We start from the raw sequence: 15,000 nt of genomic DNA on the forward strand, positions 1-15,000 counted from the left end.
ATTTCACTCTCTGAAACGTGCCCAAAAAACCACACCCCATGACTCATGAAATTTACAAGTGCCTTTAGAATAAAACAAATCCAAAGTCGCATAAAATAAACAGTCTGTGCAACAGTGAGCGTGGTTCTGTTTTGTACAGTCTCTAACGCCCTTAAAACTACGGAAAACGCTGAGGATAAAAGAAACACAGTCCGGAGAGCACGGTGGGGAAAAAACATTAGGGAACGGTGTGTGTGTGTTTTGACGTGCAATTAACGGCGACAAAAAAAAAAATCGGCGTTGTGGTCTAACAAAGTTAACGCGTTAATAACGCGCTAAAACTGACATTTTTAAAAATCCATAATATTACTCATTCAGACCAGAGGGGGGGGGGGGAATGTATCCCCCAGGGATAAAACATGAATGACCAGAGTTGGGGGACGTCATAAACAGAGGGGGGGGGGGGTAAATCCCCCCCATCCCCCCTGGCAAATTACACCCAGTATATATGCTTCAGGCTGAACAGTGGCTCTGTGACTACTGTAACCAACAAACAAATAGCAATAGTGTAGTCAGTGTTGCCAAATTAGGCAGGTTTCCTACCAATTAGGCTTTTGAACACATTGAGCTGGAAAAAAATAGCTTATGGGCAGATTGTAAAATTTTTTGGAAGCTTTTCATTACATTTGTTGGGCTTTTAGAAAGAATTACTAACAAAATATATCAAAATAGTCATCTATTTTTTAAACAAGTTGAATCTGTCGATCTGACATCATCAATGAATAATAGTTATAATGAATAATATTGATTGTTATGCAGCTTAAGCGAAAATTCAGACTGAAGAAACTCTATTGCCTACCTCCATCAATCAGGGACTCATCCGCCTCCGACGCAAGCCAATCAGCTTTGAACTGCTCCTCCTCAAAGCCAATCAGCATCCTGGGTTCATCTTAAAAAGAACTCCACATCCTCGTCTCGACCTTCTCCTCAGCGAGCAAGCAGTGGCTGTGCGTGTCCGGTTTGGACTCTGTCGACCGGTTTCAACCCACCTCCATCCCCTTCTCCACCATCGTAGCAAGCTCCGCCTGGCTTTCCTACGGTCCTCCTTCAACCTCGTCCCTATCACAGTGTAATTCCTCCTGGACTCTTATGGAATTCCCAGTCACTCCTTAAAACGGTCCGGCAGAAGACCGCCATGCTGAGCCTGGTTCTGCCAGAGGTTTCTTCCCAAAGGGGAGTTTTTCCTCTCCACAGTCGCTTCATGCTTGCTCATCATGGACAGTTCATGCAAACCTGTGTTTATCAAGTTGGACATCTAGCTCAAACAGTTCATCATATGGACTGAACAAACTTTGTTTATCTCCACTCCACCACCAGTTTCAGACCTGGGGGGAAATATCCCTATTCTCATACGCCTGCTTATGCATATTGAAGTATAATTCAGCGTGAATTTTTCCTGCCGAGGTCTGAGCGCAAAACTCTTAAAATATTGTATCAATAAAATTCTTCTAATTGCCTTTTCTTTCTGTGTGAGTTTTTCAGATTGAAATAATAAAACAAGAAAACTGATTTCCTGTTCTCCTGGTGTTCTGCATGTGGGTTAAGAAATTAGAAGCCACCATGACTGTGTTAATTATTAGGCCCAAGCAGCTAAGCGCTGCGAAGGCCTATTGTAACTGCAGCTTTTATTATTATTAGGCCCGAGCAGCTAAGCGCTGCGAAGGCCTATTGTAACTGCAGATTTTATTGTTATTAGGCCCGAGCAGCTAAGTGCTGCGAAGGCCTATTGTAACTGCAGATTTTATTATTATTATTAGGCCCGAGCAGCTAAGCGCTGCGAAGGCCTATTGTGACTGCAGATTTTATTTATTTATTTATTTATTTATTATTATTTTTATTATTATTATTATTATTATTATTATTATTATTATTAGGCCCGAGCAGCTAAGCACTGCGAAGGCCTATTGTAACTGCAGATTTTATTATTATTATTATTATTATTAGATTTGTTCGGGACCCTTTTTAGAGGATTTCTGAAATTCCATGAAAATCCCCTTTAGATCATAATTTATTACGCCTTTATTAAACTTTTTCCAGCAAAAACTGATAGCTTATCTTCTTCCCCTATCCGTTAGGAAATAAACACAGAAAAAATTACGTCTCTATCTTTTATGGATCAGGAGATATGAGGCGTTGTTCGAGGCAAAGTTCTCCATTATAATCCAATAGGCAGACTTGGACACAAAGTGTCTGCACTTCTTTAGACTGGCCCGCTGCAGCTGTGTCAGTGAGTTTCCATGACGACGGAACTCTGAGGGCCAGTGGGAGACGTTCCATTGAGATAGAATGGCAACTTTCGACGCCAGCTGCAGCGGCTGTGATTAATGTAGAAATCTGAAATTCGCACAGTCACTTCCTCTTAACATTTTAAAATTTTAAAGTGACTTTCAGCCATGTGTCAATTTTCTGTCCCATTTTGGATTTTACATGCTTTCCTATTGGGCCTTTGCTTCAAACAGGACCTGGCATGATAACCAGACACGACCCAATTGGCCAATACAAAACCACCCACATGTGGGAAATGGCACCACTGACCATTTTGGTCAAATGTTGAGTTCTGGGCCCAGATGTGGTGAGGCTGAGTTGCTAAAGGAGGCCAATCTGACCCATGAACTTTGGTCACGTTTGGTGACATTAAGTATTGGCACCCCTATTTGAGGCACTTCCCAGTACAGGATTTGGACCAAACTGACAGAGTACAATCACCCAGTGATACTGAACACAACTATGTTAGCGGCTAATGGTTAGCATGTTGCTAACCGGAAGTAGCTCTAGGAAGGTCTCACCAACTTCCGCTTCACAGAGTCTGTACTTCCTTTCGAGAGAAAGCTCCACAAGAAATTTGGGCTACGTCACATAAAGCATCTCCATGTTATGAGGTGTCAAACATCCAATGCTTTTCAATGGGGGACCAAACCCTTTATGATCCAGGAAATGCATGCCCATATATGGCGCTACAGTGTAGCTCAGATGGAAAGTGCAGGCTTTGCATGCAAGAGGTCGTGGGATCGATTCCCGGTGTGGAAGACTTGGAGTTTTGTATTATAATGCCCACATTGTGTATATCAAAACATGTGTGCTGATCACATAAAGTAGTTTTTTGTACCACCCGCCATTTTGAGTTACCATGGCAACATTATAAACTACATATTTTCTCCCTATTTGAGGCACATCCCAGTACAGGATTTTGACCAAACTGACAGAGTACAATCACCCGGTGATACTGAACACAACCATGCTAGCGGCTAACGGTTAGCATGTTGCTAACCGGAAGTAGCTATAAGAAGCTTGTACAAACTCCTGCTTGACAGATTTGGTGAATTTTAGGATTTTCTCCCTTTTTAGGCACTTTTCAGTACAGGATTTCAACCAAACTATCAGGGTAACACCACCTGGTGATACTGAACACAACCATGCTAGCGGCTAACCGTTAGCATGTTGCTAACCAGAAGTAGCTTTAGGAAGGTCCTATCAATTTCTCCTTAGCCAGGGTTCTTCTGCCTTTACAGACAGAGAGAGGGCTGCAGCTGTCAGTGAGTCTCCATGACAACGCTGCTAGCAAGAGGCTCCTAGGAGGTCCATTGACTTAACATGGCACCTTTCGACGGCCGCTGCGGGGGCTGTGAAGACCGTAGGAACCTGAAATTCGCAGTGTTACTTCCTGTTGCTATTTCTGACGGTACGGTACGCACCAAGTGGCAGGCGCCTTGCTAAATTTCTTCAGAAATTTTCTAGTTCTTTATTATTCTTCCTTCACGATTAATGCGGCCCGAACCGTAGCGAGCACCCCCACAATATAGGTATCAAAACGTGTGGCTCGATTACGAGATGTGTGCTGGTACTTTTATTGGGATTTCGAGTTACCATGGCAACAAAATTAGAGAAAAACCAACCCCCAAAAAACCCATAATAATCAATGGAGTCGGGTAGAAAGAAAGCCTCAAAAAGGCCTCCAAATGACCATTTTCAACGCTGTACTGTGTCGCCATGCTTTCACCTATGAACACCGTTTAACTTCCAGTTTGTAGATATATCAGTGAACTACTCAGAAGTGAAAACGGGATGTGGATATCTTTTATCGTCTCCTCACAGTTACTCCTCAAAGCTCATGTCCAAAAATCAGCGAAATCATCGTTTACAATGAAAGTCAATGACGGAATTCTCCAACCGCTAGAGTGGGCCACTCTAGCTTTTTTAAAGATTTCAAAACTCCGAACAACTTGAGCCTACTCGCTCAATTTTCACTCTACGTAGACAAATTATACATCAAAACGTAGGTATTTTTGTCAGGATTCGGGAAATGTAACCCTCATTGGTGTGGCATTTATAGATTTTTCGCAAATCACCTCAGACCGACACAAACCCGAAACCTCCCCCATTCATTTCCTATGGAGCGGTTTTGAAAAATGACGTCTAAAAATCCAAAACATCACGTTTTCGCATCGTCGCTACTCCTAAACCGTTTTATGTACAGGCATGAGACTTTCACAGATGAAAGTCCCAACCCTTCTGGCACTCACAAAAAAGGAATTTTGTGGATAACTGTTACGGTTTTTCCGCAGGAACAATTTGTTTGGGAGTAGCGAATGTGCAAAATCCTAAAAACGCTTTGGAGCTGCATTTTCCCACATCAACCACTTTTTTACATCGTCGCTGTGTCTACACTGATTTTTGTACAAACATAAAAGTGAGGTTCCTGGTCCTCAAAAGCCTGCTGATACTCATGGTGAAAGAATTATTTTGATATCTCTTATACTTTTTGAGTTACAGCGATTTGTTCGGGACCCTTTTTAGAGGATTTCTAAAAATCCATAAAAATGCCATTTAGATCATAATTTTTTACGCCTTTATTAAACTTTTTCTAGCAAAAAACGATAGCTTTTCTTCTTCCCCTATCCGTTACGAACTAAACGCAGAAAAAATTACGTCTCTACCATTTATGGATCAGGAGATATGAGGCGTTGTTCGAGGCAAAGTTCTCCATTATAATCCAATAGGCAGACTTGGACACAAAGTGTCTGCACTTCTTTAGACTGGCCCGCTGCAGCTGTGTCAGTGAGTTTCCATGACGACGGAACTCTGAGGGCCAGTGGGAGACGTTCCATTGAGATAGAATGGCAACTTTCGACGCCAGCTGCAGCGGCTGTGATTAATGTAGAAATCTGAAATTCGCACAGTCACTTCCTCTTAACATTTTAAAATTTTCATGTGACTTTCAGCCATGTATCAGTTTACTGTCCCATTTTGGATTTTACATGCTTTCCTATTGGGCCTTTGCTTCCAACAGGACCTGGCATGATGCCAAGACACGACTCAATTGGCCAATACAGCACCACCCACCTGTGGGAAATGGTGCTACAAAAAATATTTTTGGTCAAATGTTGAGTTCTAGGCCCAGATGTAGTGAGGCTGAGTTTCTAAAGGAGGCCAATATGACCCATTAGGATTGGCCACGTTTGGTGACATTAAGTATTGGCACCCCTATTTGAGGCACTTCCCAGTACAGGATTTGGACCAAACTGACAGAGTTCAATCACCCGGTGATACTGAACACAACCATGTTAGCAGCTAACTGTTAGCATGTTGCTAACCGGAAGTAGCTCTAGCAAGGTCTCACCATCTTCTGCTTCACAGAGTCTGTTCTTACTTTAGAGAGAAAGCTCCACAACAAATTTGGGCTACGTCACATAAAGCATCTCCAAGCTATGAGGTGTCAAACATCCAATACTTTTCAATGGGGGACCAAACCCTTTATGACCCAGGAAATGCATGCCCATATATGGCTACAGTATAGCTCAGATGGAAAGTGCAGGCTTTGCATGAAAGAGGTCGTGGGATCGAAAACCGGTGTGGGAGACTAAGAGATTTGTATTATAATCCCCACAGTGTGTATATTAAAACATGTGTGCTGATCCCATGAAGTATTATTCTGTACCACCCGCCATTTTGAGTTACCATGGCAACGTTATTAATGATGCATTTTCTCCCTATTTGAGGCTCATCCCAGTACAGGATCTGGACCAAACTAACAGAGTACACTCACCCAATGATACTGAACACAATCATGCTAGCGGCTCACGGTTAGCATGTTGCTAACCGAAAGTAGCTCTAGGAAGCTTGTACAAACTTCTGCTTAGCCAGGGTTCTTCTGCCTTTATAGACAGAGAGAGGGCTGCAGCTGTCAGTGAGTCTCCATGACAACGCTGCTAGCAAGAGGCTCCTAGGAGAACCATGGACTTAACATGGCACCTTTCAAGGGCCACTGCGAGGGCTGTGAAGACCGTAGGAACCTGAAATTCGCAGTGTTACTTCCTGTTGCTATTTTTGACGGTACGGTACGCACCAAGAGGCAGGCGCCTTGCTAAATTTCTTCAGAATTTTTTCTAGTTAATTCGCTAAAGAGGGGCCTTTTTGGGGCCTTTATGATTTTCAAAAACTCACCAAACTTTGCAGATGCATGGTGACTATTTAAAAATTTTGTATTTTAAAGTCGTCACAAAAATCTAAAGAAAAATGCCTCAACGGCGCCACCTAGAAATTTTCAAAGGACCCTTTGCTATTCACTTACTTCATTGTAGAGACATGAAACTTGGTACAGTTGCAGAGCTCACCAAGACGCTCAGAATTTACAATAAATGTCATAGTGAAAGTATCACAGGAAGATGGCCATTTTAGACTGAAAGTCTGATTTTGACCTCAATTTTGACATTTACAGCGTTGGTATAAGATCGAACTCCTCCCAGAGATTTCGAGCGATCAGCTTGAAACTCAGTCAGTCTGATCATAAGGCATGGCCAATTAAAAGTTATCAAAACGGTGAGTTTTTGAGCATGGGGTCAAAGTTCACCTACTCACCATGAAACACAAAAGTGTTATATTTCATACACAAAAACTCACAGAGCCACCAAACTTTCAGTAATTGATCACCATCAGGTCTCCTATAATATCCAATGGTCAAATGATGACAATGCAGGAAATATATATAAACAGGAAATATATTTAATCTTTGGAAATTGACAGCATTGGAATTTGCTCAAACTTGTCCACCAGGTGGCAGCAAGAGACCACAAATAAACCACAAACCAAGTTCACTTGGTAAATAAGTAATCCTAGGTCTTTGGTTTTGAAATATATTTAACCCTTTAAAGCCTAACCAATCAAAAAATAGTCAGACAATTCTAATTTTTTAGAATGTTGATGTCTTTTAAGCCTGAAAACAAAATCCAATTTATTTTTTTTGCCATATCCTTATTTTTATGATATTATTTTTGTATCACATTTGATACGGTAGGCTTTTGTTAGAACTTTTGGCTCACAACAATATGACATATATAAAAAACAAATCTTGCCCATAACATCTAGAAACTAAAGAACACTTCAGGCAGTTTTTCCTTTAGTTCTTTTTAACCTACAACTTTTTACAGCCATTTATTTTGCATCGTGGTAGACACCAAAATTGTGTCTGTCATTGTTCAGGCAAAGATGTACTTTACACTTTTTTACAGTAGACATGTAAAAAGTGATTGCCAGTGCAGTACTTTCAATTCAATTCAATTCAATTCAATTTTATTTATATAGCGCCAAATCATGAAACATGTCATCTCAAGGCACTTTACAAAGTCAAGTTCAATCATATTATACAGATTGGGTCAGATTATACAGATTGGTCAAAAATGTCCTATATAAGGAAACCAGTTGATTGCATCAAAGTCCCGACAAGCAGCATTCACTCCTGGGGAAGCGTAGAGCCACAGGAAGAGTCATCTGCATTGTACATGGGTTTGCTGCAATCCCTCATACTGAGCAAGCATGAAGCGACAGTGGGAAGAAAAACCACCCATTAACGGGAAGGAAAAACCTCCGGCAGAACCGGGCTCAGTATAAACGGTCATCTGCCTCGACCGACTGGGGTTACAGAAGACAGAACAGAGACACAACAAGAGAGACAAAAAAGCACAGAAGCACACATTGATCTAGTAATCTGTTCTACATTAGATGGTAGTAGCGGGTGAGCCGTCTTCTCTGGATGATGTCACAGTTAACAGAACGCCAGACCAGGTGTACCTACTATGAAGAGAAAAGAGAGAGAACAGAAAGTTAAAGCAGAAATGACAACACATAATGCATAATTGAAGAACAGTAGAACTCAATAGAGTGAGAAAATTAGATCCTGATATACTCCAGTAGCCTAAGCCTATAGCAGTAAAACTATAAAGGTAGCTGAGAGTAACATGAGCCACTAGTTATAATTTTTGTTAAAAAGAAAAGTTTTAAGCCTAGTCTTAAAAGTAGACAGGGTGTCTGCCTCACGGACCAAAACTGGGAGTTGGTTCCACAGGAGAGGAGCCTAACTTGCAACCTACTTGCATCTCTTTCTGGTTTCACATGTTGGAAAATGTCCAGGACCATATTTTCTCACATCAAGGGGCACACTGCAGCTTGGTCTTTTACATAGTGGTGTTAGATTCGCTTCTAGAAAGGATAGTGGTTTACCACTTTTGATTTTTACCTTTCCTGCACTTGTGAGGTAAGTGCCAACCTAAGTCTGAAATCTTTGCAGAGGCATTAGAATGATTGTTATAAGAATTCAATCATTTCTCATCAAAGATGTCATTTTTTCATATTTTTTTGTGTTACATTTGATGAAACTACTCCTAAACCGTTACAGTTATGGCATTCAAAGTTACTCAAAAAAATTCCTCAGACATAGAGGATCAAAAGTTATCAAACATTTTTTTGCTATGTCCTACCATATTATTTTGACAATTTTTTTTAACGTGAATTGTGTTTTAATGGAAAAACAGTTATCATCTTAAACACTAGATTGGCAGAATTTTACCAAACCATTCATACACAGTCAAACATAATTGTAAGCAGCTTTAAAATATCTTTAGCTGGCCTTTAAAGGAAAGAAGTTTTTAATCTTTAATCCTATATGAGGGAACCAGTTGATTGCATAAAAGTCTTGACAAGCAGCATTTCCTCCTGAAGAAGCGTAGAGCCACAAGGAGAGTAGTCTGCATTGTCCATGGCTTTGCAACAATCCCTCATACTGAGCAAGCATGAAACAACAGGGGGAAAAAAACCTCCCCATTAACAGGAAGGAAAAACCTCCAGCAGAACCGGGCTCAGTATGAACGGTCATCTGCCTCGACCGACTGGGGGTTACAGAAGACAGAGCAGAGACACAATAAGACAGACAAAAAAAGCACAGAAGCACACATTGATCCAGTAATCTGTTCAACATTAGATGGTAATAGCAGGTGATCTGTCTTCCCTGGATGATGTCACAGCTAACAAATGCCAGACCAGATGTAAAAAAGTTAAAAGCTTAAATGACAATAAGCAATGCAAAATTGAAGAACAATAGACCCTGATGTCCTCCGGTAGCATAAGCCTATTGCAGCATAACTTTAGAAGTAGCTCAGGGTAACATGAGCCACTCTAACTATAAGCTTTGTCAAAAAGATAAGTCCCTAGAGCCAGCTTCTAGTGGAGGAGTTCAAGTATCTTGTTCAGGAATGAGGGGAAGATGGAGCGGGAGATCGACAAGCGGATTGGTGCGGCGTCTGCTGTGAAGCGGGCTCTGTACTGATCCATTCTGGTGAAGAGAGAGCTGAGCCAAAAGGCAAAGCTCTTGATTTACCGGTCCATCTACGTTCCTTCCCTCATCTATGGTCATGAGCTTTGGGTCGTGACCAAAACAACGAGATCCCAGATACAAGCGGCCAAAATTAGTTTTCTCCGTAGTGTGTCTGGGCTCTCCCTTAGAGATAGGGTGAGGAGCTCAGTCATCCGGGTAGGAATCAGAGTAGACCCGCTGCTCCTTCACGTCGAGAGGAGCCAGTTGAGGTGGCTTGGGCATCTGGTCAGGATGCCTCCGGGACGCCTCCCTGGTGAAGTGTTCCGGGCACGTCCCACCGGGAGGAGGCCCCGGGAAGACCCAGGACACGCTGGAAAGACTATTTTTCTCGGTTGGCCTAGGAACGCCTTGGGATTCCCCCGGAGGAGCTGGCAGAAGTGGCTTGGGAGAGGGACGTCTGGGCCTCCCTACTGAAGCTGCTACCCCCGCGACCCGACCCCGGATGAGAGGAAGACGATCGATAGATGGATGGAAAAAGGAAAGTTTTAAGATTAGTCTTAAAAGTAGACAGGGTGTCTGCCTCACGGAAAAAAACTGGGAGTTGGTTCCACAGGAGAAGAACCTGATAGCTAAAAGATCTGCCTCCCATTCTGCTTTTAGAGACTTTAGGAACCACCAGAAGACCTGCAGTCTGAGAGTGAAGTGTTCTGTTAGGAATTACTAAAGTTGGTACACAACATACGCATGTGGAATATTGCTAAAGTGTTACTTTAGCAATAGTCCAATTGCTAAAGTGTTACTTTTACATTGTTACTTTTGGGTGTGTATCCACCAATTTAGATGTCAAACTTTCATAAAAGCTGTCTCAATTTTAGAAACAAAATCCTTAAACACATGAAATAACAAGTAACTGGATTAACAGCTAGTAAGATACCTTTGATTAAATTGGTATACTAATGTTTAAAGCAGGGGTGTCAAACGTACGGCCCGCGGGCCGAATGCGGCCCGCCGAACGATTTAGTCCGGTCCGGTGGCCAAATGCATTATCATTATTCAACGGCTGTATCTCCTCACTGCATCGAGCGATCTGCACCAGATTTTTTGTGAGTTGTGGGGGAGCGCTGCCGAACACGTTCGTGTGAATCGCCCAGTGGACGGGCGGGCAAAATGCGTGACAGCATCTGCGGTGGCGGGTGGCCGGCGGTGCGCAAATCCCAGCGGTGGCCAATAGGCCGGAGCGCCACTTGGCTGCGAGGGCCGCTCGATGCCGCTTGCGGCTTTAATTATTATTATTATTATTATTATTATTATTATAATTATTATTCTGCCCCCCTAAAGAGGGGCCTTTTTGGGGGCTTTATCATTTTCAAAAACTCACCAAACTTTGCAGATGCATGGTGACTATTTACAAATTTTGTATTTTAAGGTCCTAACAAAAATCTAAAGAAAAATGCCTCAACGGCACCACCTAGAAATTTTCAAAGGACCCTTTGCTATTCACTTACTTCATCGTAGAGACATGAAATTTGGTACAGTTGCAGAGCTCAACAAGACACTCAGAATTTACAATTAATGTCATAGTGCAAGTATCACAGGGAGTCAGCCATTTTAGATTGAAATTTATTTTGACCATGTATTTAATATTTTGAAATTGACAGCATTGGTATTTGCTCAAACTTGTCCAGCAGGTGGCAGCAAGAGACCACAAATAAACCACAAACCAAGTTCACTTGGTAAATAAGTAATCTTAGGTCTTTGGTTTCCAAATATATTTAACCCTTTAAAGCCTGACCCATCAAAAAATAGTCAGACAATTTTAATTTTTTAGAATGTTGTTTATTAAGCCTGAAAACATAATCCAATTTATTTTTTTTGCCATATCCTTTTTTTATGATATTCTTTTTGTTTATCACATTTGATACGGAAGGCTTTTGTTAGACCTTTTGGCTCACAGCAATATGACTTATATATATATATAAAAAAACAAATCTTGCCCATAACATCTAGAAACTAAAGAACACTTCAGGCAGTTTTTCCTTTAGTTCTTTTTAACCTACAACTTTTTACAACCATTTTTTTTACATTGTGGTAGACACCAAAATTGTGTCTGTCATTGTTTAGGCAAAGATGTACTTTACACTTTTTTTACAGTAGACATGTAAAAAGTGATTGCCAGTGCAGTGCTTGCATCTCTCTCTGGTTTCACATGTTGGAAAATGTCCAGGACCATCTTTTCTCAAATCAAGGGGCACACTGCAGCTTGATCTTTTACAAGGTGGTGTTAGAGTCGCTTCTGGAAAAGATAGTGGTTTACCACTTTTGATTTTGACCTTTCCTGCACTTGTGAGAGAAGTGCCAACCTAAGTCTGAAATCTTTGCAGAGGCATGGGTTTTCTTTAAGGGTTGTAGCTTCAGGTGATCTCTTCTGTAAAGGTTCCAAGTATTGATGACTGCTACTGTAACAGTATGCCACCATATGTATATGTACCATCTTTGGGATCTGAAGCTGAACTTGTAAAGTGCAGATAAAATATCAAGGAGATCACTACCTCCCATAAACTTGTTAAACGTTTCAATAATGGCTGGTCTGGGAGCCATTATGTGTTTTGGATTTGCGATCCAAACGTTTCACATTTACAACAGGTTCAATACCAACAAATATGTACAAGCCCCATATGCATGTCCATGCCTAGAACCTGCTCTATCTCCCTTGCAGTTTTGTTTATGGACTTGCCCTCCTTTTGAACACTGTAAATGTCTAATCTGCAATCCCCAGGAGCATTTCATCAGTGACAAACTGCTTGAAATACATGTATGGTGTCATGTCACTGTAATGAACAGAGGCCGCAAACCCAAAATTCAGCCAGACCAGCAGAGGTTTGTTCAAAGGAAAGGCTCTTTAATAACAAAGTCAAAAACAAACAGGGAAAAATCCAAAAGAGACCGTCGAACCAAAAGACGGTATAAAAATAGACAGACGAGCAGGGCAGACAAGGCAGGAACAGGCAGGACTGAATGGCACAGGTTTCTGGAGAAACAGGGGGTCAAAAATCCAAAAGCAAACCAACATACAGAAATTTGCAGGAGGAGACTCACCTACACTCAACAAGACAACCTGGCACTGATGTCTGGTCTCAGCAGTTTATATGGAGGTGGAATCAGGTGAAACCGGTGAGAGGTGATTGCAGCAGGGGAGGAGTTAGGCAGTTGTGCAGAGTAAGTAATTAGACCAGAGATCAGTGTTGAGGCTCAAAACAAGAACAGATCAAAAATTCAAACCTAAACTAAGAAGCTTCTGAAGACATAACTAAAACAGTAAACAAGAATCTAAACAAGAATCCAGACAAGACAGAACTCAAAAACAGACAGATAATAAAAGACAGGAGAGAGAAGGAAAACTAAAACTAACATAAACCAGAACAGAACTCAGAATATTACAGTCACACCTGTTCTCTCTGCCTTCCTCAACACTTACAATGAGATTGAAAGATTGGGGCTTGATATCCTTATTCTGTATTCTTTCCTTTTCACATTGATCTTCACTGAATCATTTCTGACGGTGTCCAGAGTTGCTGTTTGGACCTCAACTTCCATGCCTATCTGGGCTACACTTTGATCCTAACAGTCTTCCTCATCACTGCTCAATTATGATGAGGACTGGAAGTCCAGTCCTCATCATCATACTCATCATCTTCTGCTAGCTGCTTTATGTCACTTTAATTGCCATCCAATATCATGTTGATGACATTTTTCCAGTACTTTCTTTTTCTCTCTTCTTCCTCAATTCTTTTTGATATCTGAAATTACATAAACTGCTGCTCAAAACCCAAAGAGTATGGTTTTAGAATGATTGTTAAGGTGAAAGAATCCAAAATGTATTATGAAATGGCATTTAAAATAATTGTATGTGACTGAATTGAGGCAGGAAGGAAATACATTACGTTACAAAAATGTTGCATGACTGTTCAGTGATGATGTAATTTATATAGCTGCAGTATCAAATATGATACACACATTTTAACACGGTTTAAATGTGATATAAATAATATTTTTCTGGGTAATTGGGCAATGTCTCAAAACATAAAGCATTAATCTAAAAAACTGAATAAGAATTTTTTGGTTATTGTTGCCTTAACCTCTCTAAAACTGGAAAAAACTTTCCTGCAAATCACGTGCGATGTGAACAGACACTTTGAAAAGGGAAAAAAAAGATGTTGCACTGCCCAGTGCAATGATAATCCAGTAGGGTGCAGAATACATGTATCAAATTATATCCAACAGGTTGTTGAGGTAAATATTGCTCACGTTCAAAGAAAAGAGTCCCTAGAAACCTATGTGGCAAATATGACACAAATGGCGATAAAGCGTTAAATTGAACAGATTTACAAATCATGCTTGAAAACTGACAAACTTACTCTTGTTCAATACATTTCAATTTTTATTTATATAGCGCCAAATCATGAAACGTGTCATCTCAAGGCACTTTACAATGTCAAAATCAATCAGATTATACAGATTAACTCAGATTATACAGATTGGTAAAACAAATTCTATATAAGGGAACCAATTCAATTCAATTAAATTTTATTTATATAGAGCCAAATCATGAAACATGTCATCTCAAGGCACTTTACAAAGTCAAGTTCAATCATATTATACAGATTGGTCAAAAATGTCCTATATAAGGGAACCAGTTGATTGCATCAAAGTCCCGACAAGCAGCATTCACTCCTGGGGAACCGTAGAGCCACAGGGAGAGTCGTCAGCATTGTACATGGCTTTGCTACAATCCCTCATACTGAGCAAGCATGAAGCGACAGTGGGAAGAAAAACTCCCCATTAACGGGAAGGAAAACCTCCGGCAGACCCGGCCTCAGTATGAACGGTCATCTGCCTCGACCGACTGGGGGTTACAGAAGACAGAGCAGAGACACAACAAGAGAAACAAAAAAGCACAGAAGCACACATTGATCCAGTAATCTGTTCTACATTAGATGGTAGTAGCGGGTGAGCCGTCTTCTCTGGATGATGTCACAGTTAACAGAACGCCAGACCAGGTGTACCTACTATGAAGATAAAAGAGAGAGAACAGAAAGTTAAAAGCTGAAATGACAACACGTAATGCATAATTGAAGAACAGTAGAACTCTATAGAGTGAGAAAATTAGATCCTGATGTCCTCCAGTAGCCTAAGCCTATAGCAGTAAAACTATAAAGGTAGCTCAGAGTAACATGAGCCACTCTAGTTATAAGTTTTGTCAAAAAGGAAAGTTTTTAGATTAGTCTTAAAAGTGGACAGGGTGTCTGCCTCACAGACAAAAACTGGGAGTTGGTTCCACAGGAGTTTTCCACGCTATGCTGCTTGTCTGACCACAAGAT

The sequence above is a fragment of the Fundulus heteroclitus genome, unplaced genomic scaffold (assembly GCF_011125445.2).
Source record: "Fundulus heteroclitus isolate FHET01 unplaced genomic scaffold, MU-UCD_Fhet_4.1 scaffold_57, whole genome shotgun sequence".
Classification (NCBI taxonomy): domain Eukaryota; kingdom Metazoa; phylum Chordata; class Actinopteri; order Cyprinodontiformes; family Fundulidae; genus Fundulus; species Fundulus heteroclitus.